Source organism: Euleptes europaea, chromosome 9 (genome assembly GCF_029931775.1).
Source record: "Euleptes europaea isolate rEulEur1 chromosome 9, rEulEur1.hap1, whole genome shotgun sequence".
Lineage (NCBI taxonomy): Eukaryota > Metazoa > Chordata > Lepidosauria > Squamata > Sphaerodactylidae > Euleptes > Euleptes europaea.
In genome coordinates, this window is record NC_079320.1 from 10,889,297 (window position 1) to 10,895,296 (window position 6,000).

The window sequence follows — 6,000 nt, forward strand, 5'->3', positions numbered from 1 at the left end:
GGAGGCTAATCTGGTGAACTGGATTTGTCTCCCCACTACTACACACAAAGCCAGCTGGGTGACCTTGGGCTAGTCACAGCTCTCTTTGAGCACTCTCAGCCCCACCTACCTCACAGGGTGTCTGTTGTGGGGAGGGGAAGGTGATTGTAAGCCGGTTTGATTCTTCCTTAAGTGGTAGAGAAAGTTGGCATATAAAAACCAACTCTTCTTCTTCTTCTTCTTGGTGTAATTTGCAGTGGAATCCTCAGCAGAGTCGCACCCTTCTAAGTCCATTGAAGTCATTGTGCTGGGAAAGGTGTAACTGTGTTTAGGATTGCACCGTCGGCTTGAATTCCACAAGCCGCTTTGGATGCCGTCCCCAATGCGCTGTTTGCTCTTTCACTTGAGCTGCGTGTGCAGCAGTACAGCCTAGTGGGTTGTGTGCCCAAGCCGTCATCTGCATTAGAAAGTATGCGTTACCACATGAACTCACATGTCTGATATGGGGCAGTTCACAGGATCATCATTTATGTATTGGAAGTTAACTTTTTTTTTACCGGTGGATGTTGGCATGCCCAGATTACTTTTGTGAATGTTTTGACTCCTGTCAAGACCACAACTCACGCAATATCCTAGTGCCACATGCTCTGGATGTGGAAAGCAGTGATTTGTTTTGAAGCATTTTTAGCACCTGATTGTTGTGCTGAAAACCATATTCTTGGTGAGGGGAATCAATTTCGGCTGATGTCATCTGAAAACAACAGTGGTTGTGTGATAGGGTTGCCAGCTACCTGGGGGGAAAAATGTCCTATCCCTTTAGATAGCCAGCGTGGTGTAGTGGTTAAGAGTGGTGGTTAGGAGCAGAGGACTCTAATCTGGAGAATCTGGTTTTATTCCCCACTCCTCCACATGAGCGGCGGTCTCTAATCTAGTGAACCGGGTTGGTTTCCCCACTCCTACACATGAAGCCAGCTGGGTGGCCTTGGATTAGTCACAGCTCTCTTCGAGCTCTCTCAGCCCCACCTGCCTCACAGGGTGTCTGTTGTGGAAAGGGGAAGGGAAGGTGATTGTAACCAGTTTGATTCTTCCTTAAGTGGTAGAGAAAGTCGGCATATAAAAATTAACTCTTCTACTACTACTTCTTTAGTAGAGGCATAATTGGATGTTATTTTCCAGGTGACTTTATTTAGCTCCATGCCATGAGAAATTGCAGATACCAATGTCCACACAGCAAGCTTCTGAAAGCAACAAGACATTTTTCTCCACGTCTGTTGGCAGCTCTACTGTGTGAATCAGGTCTTGTTTCAGAACAAGGACGAGGTCACATGGGAACAGCAGTAGCACAGGACCCTAAAGACACCTTCTATGCTCTTCCACTCTGTGTCCAGGTAGAACATTGTTCATGCAGGATAGAAAAAGAATGATTTTTTTCAGATGGAATGTAGATCCCCCCCTCTCCCAGTATAGCCACATTATAGGTCATTACAAGAATTACATTTGCATTGCAGGGAACTGTGCCGGGTTTGAAAAAGAGCTAAGCCCCAGCGTTTTTAATTCATGGTAGCTGCTAATTATCCATCCTGCAGTACACACCCCAATTCAAAGATCCGTATATGCGCCTGTGCGCACACGGGGCTATGAGAAGAGTGGGCTTCCCTGTGCATTTTAGCAGGACGAACCGGTCTATGCACAAAGGGACAGATGTGCAGATTAGCTTGCTTCCTTGAAGTGAATAGGGAAGTCACATGATGACGGGAGCATCACACACACATTGGACGGTTAGACCGGAATGACTGAATTCCTCTGTTAGTGCCTATTAACTTAGCCTCAGGGCTACTATTCTAAAGCACACCTTCTCAGTAAGCACACCATAAGGTTAAGTTGCACAGGTCTGAAGACAGGGATCCCAAAAAGAGACGGGCAATGGATGTTGAAGTCAGGCTCATCTGATTTCAGAAAGTTTGGGTATAAATCCATCGTAAATTAATCTCGTAGCTCAGCTCATGTACCCGCGACAAATTTTGTTCCGACAACCTCACCACGGTGATGGCTTTCCAGGCAATTATGAAGCTCGCAGAAGGTATTAAAATCCTTCTGTGTGGCTAATAACTTTACTTGCAGACAGATATGTGAAAAGTGTCAAGGAACTGAAATCATTAGTACTTAAAACCATTTGATTCAGCAATTCATTTCGCATGCATTTTGATTGAGACCAAGTGACAACCGCAGGCAGTATTTGGCTTCTGTCTGATAACATGGAACCCGTTTATCTAGTTTCATCAGTATTCTTCAGTATACATTTATGCACCTGATGTTTTGAGGAAGCCTTGTGAATGCTCTGACATTTGCGTTCAGAATGCACCTGGATTGGGACCCCTTTTTGAAGGTTGCCCCCCCCCCCCGGCACATTGATTTGCCAGCTGAACATTTGTTGGACTAATCACACAAATGGGTCAACACAGAGACACCCAGTGAAAAGGACAACTCTTGTTGACCTCACTTCAAAAAATGGTCTTGCAACTACACCTAAACTGTGTTTGTACTGGCAAAGAAATGTTTAGGATTGCATGAAAGAATACCGGAGCAGCCCTAATAGTTCTGATTAGCTTGATCCTGTCAGAGCTCAGAAGGTAAGCAAAGTGCATACTTGGATGGAAGACCACCAAGGAAGGCGGGCTGCTATGCAGAGGAAGGCAATGGCACACCATCTCTGCTCATCTCTTGCTTTGGAAACATTCATGGGGTCGTCTTGAGTCGGTTGCATCTCAATGGCATACTTTACCTATAAGAATACAAGCTAATGTCCTGTCCAGAGCTCCATGTATGTTCCATTACACTTAGGCAGCTCATTCTTCTGCTGGCTGCCCCTGTCCAGCTCAGAGGAGCATGCCTATTATATTAGGTGCTGTGGAGCATAGGCAGGATAATGCTGCTGCAGCTGCCTTGTTTGTGTGCTTCCTAGAGGCACCTGGTTGGCCACTGTGGGAACAGGCTGCTGGACATGATGGACCTTGGTCTGATCCAGCATGGCCTTTCTTACGTTCTCATGTTACATAAGGCCATATTTTTTTAGGTAGCATAACTCAGTGTATGAGTTAGAGCCCCTGTGCCCGTAGCAAGTTATTGAACTGAAGTGGGTGAGACTCAGAGGATATGTTATCGTACTTTGACCAAAGAGTTCTTGGTTTGGATCTCTGACCAGTCATGAACCTCACTGGGCGACTGCTGGAAAATCAAAATCTCTTAGTCTATCCCTACCATACAGAGGTTGTTGGGAGGATAAAACGGGCTGTGTCTGTGTGTGACATCTTGAAGGAAGGGTGGGATGAAAATGCAAGAAGAGGTCAATACTGGCGTGGACTGTTGGTATAAGCATGAAAATCCATCCTATTGATGGTGGTTGAAAGTGTTGTCAAGTTGCAGCCAAGTTATGGCTACCCCATAGTGTTTTCAAGGCAGGAGATGTTCAGAGATGGTTTGCCATGGCCTCTCTCTGCATAGCAATCTGGGACTTCCTTGGTGGTCTCCCATCCAAGTCCTAAACAGGGCAGACCCTGTGTAGCTTCTGAGATCTTGAGATTGGGCTAGCCTGGGCCATCCCATTGGTATAGTACTTCAAATACACTGGTGGTGTGTTATTAACAAAAATAGTTACAATGTTGTAGAACCCAGAGACAAAGAGCGTACATTCTTTCTCTGAACTGAGGTGGGTAGGCAGGTAGAGATGCTCCAGGCCTCCTGTTCATCGCTGCCTGTTTCCATTCACAAAGAATGTGTTCAGTTGCTCTGAGTAAATCTCGTTTGGTGCTGTCAAACCTGTTGTCTTGAATTTCACCGTTTATGTATTTTGGAATATCAGCCTCTCAATTTGTTACAGTTTTTTTTTTTTTAATTCCACAGTCCTCCCTTGCCCGCCAATAAAAACGGTTGGTTACTTTTTAACCTGAGCAGTCTTTCAGTCTTATTCGATAGCATAAATCTGTCCAATTGTTGTCAAGGGTTGTGACAAATGGAATTCTCATTCAGGGCAAATGTGACATATCCCTGCCACATTTCACAAATGAAAACAGCCAACATTCTTGTATGTGCATGACATTTAGTCACTGCCGAATGGAGAAAATCCAGGATAGTCAGTGTAGTGTAGTGGTTAGGAGCGGTGGACTCTAATCTGGAGAACCGGGTTGGTTTCCCCACTCTTCCACATGAGTAGTGGACTCTAATCTGGAGAACTGGGTTTGATTCTCCACTCCTCCACATGAGCACCGGACTCTAATCTGGAGAACTGGGTTGGTTTCCCCACTCCTCCACATGAAGCCAGCTGGGTGACCCTGGGCTAGTCACAGTTCTCTGAATTCTCTTAGTCCCTCCTATCTCACAGATAGAAATGTTAAAATGCATTGTAGAAGCCCTCAGGCCGGGATTGTTCATGACATCAATCGATCTTATGGAAGCCTACCTACACATGCTGATTCACAAAGACCATCGTATATTCCTCCGATTTGTGCACTTGAGTGATCACCTCCAATTCAGGGTGCTTCCATTCGGACTATCATCAGCCCCCAAGGTGTTCACCAAGGTCCTCGTGACCTTGGTTGCCAAGTTGAGGATAGAATCCAAGGGGAGGGGCTGTGGCTCAGTTGTAGAGCATCTGCTTGGCTTGCGGAAGGTCCCAGGTTCAATCCCCGGCATCTCCGGTTAAAGGGACCAGGCAGTAGGTGATGTGAAAGACCTCAGCCTAAGACCCAGGAGAGCCACTCCCCATCTAAGTAGACAATACTGCCTTTGATGGACCAAGGGTCTGATTCAGTATAAGGCAGCTTCATGAATTCAAGTCCATCCCTATCTCAATTGACAACCAGGTGTGCACCTTATTAGAAGAAATGGCCTTTTGACACACAAGTCAAGTCATGGGGAAGGGGCCATAGCACAGTGGTAGAGCATCTGCTTGGCATCCAGAAGGTACCAGGTTCAATCCCTGGCATCTCCAGTTAAAGGGACTAGGCAAGTAGGTGATGTGAAAGACCTCTACCTGAGAACCTGGAGAGCCGCTGATGGTCTGAGTAGACAATACTGACTTTGGTGGACCAAGGGACTGATTCAGTAGAAGGCAGCTTCATGTGTTCATGTGTACTGTCAACAACAGCAAAACAGGGCCTAAATTGGTGGATGTCATGGCAGAACTACAATTCCCAGGGTTGCCCTAGGAGCAGAAAGGTCTGTTGGACCAGTTGAAGCCAAAGCACTTAATGAGAGTGGCAAGGTCTGCTCAGTAGACAAAGCTCATGCTTGATCCAGGGTGAAGGAAGACAAAAATGCAGGGGACCAGGATAACACTAGTCCAGAGAGCATCCTCAAAATCTGGCCCAGATGTTGCCACAGCTGGCTGAACACCAATGGTACAGCCTCATATGTTTGCTGCAGCCCGCAGAAAAAAGAGTCTATAACTTTTATATGCCATCTCTCCAGAAAAGGAGTCCATCCATTACCCACCCAAATGTATCCTATTTTTAGACATCACATTCACAAGAAACTGCCTTATACTGAACCACAACCATTGGTATATCAAGGGTAGTATTTTCTGCTCAGACCGGCACCAGTTCTCCAGCCTCTCATATCTTCCAGGTCACCTCATCCTTTTTTAATCTGGAGACGCTGGGGACTGAACCATCTGGAGACTTCAAGCTCATCTTCTGCGGTCACTGGTGGTGTGGGAAGGTAGTTGTGTATTTCCTGCATTGTGCAGGAGGATGGACTAGATGACCCTGGAGGTCCCTTCCAACTCTATGATTCTAACCCAGGACCTTCTGCATGCTGAGCAGATGCTCTACCACTCTAACATATATACATCACCTGTTCAGAGACCTGCTTTTCTGGTATCCTGAAGATGAACAGATACACCTACTACCCCTCTGCGAATCACACCTAATCTAATCACGCCTGCTAATGTCAGTTACTTTCTTTTGACATTTACACGCTATTGCCATTGGGTGTCCTAATTCACTCTTCTGTACTTAAGGATAG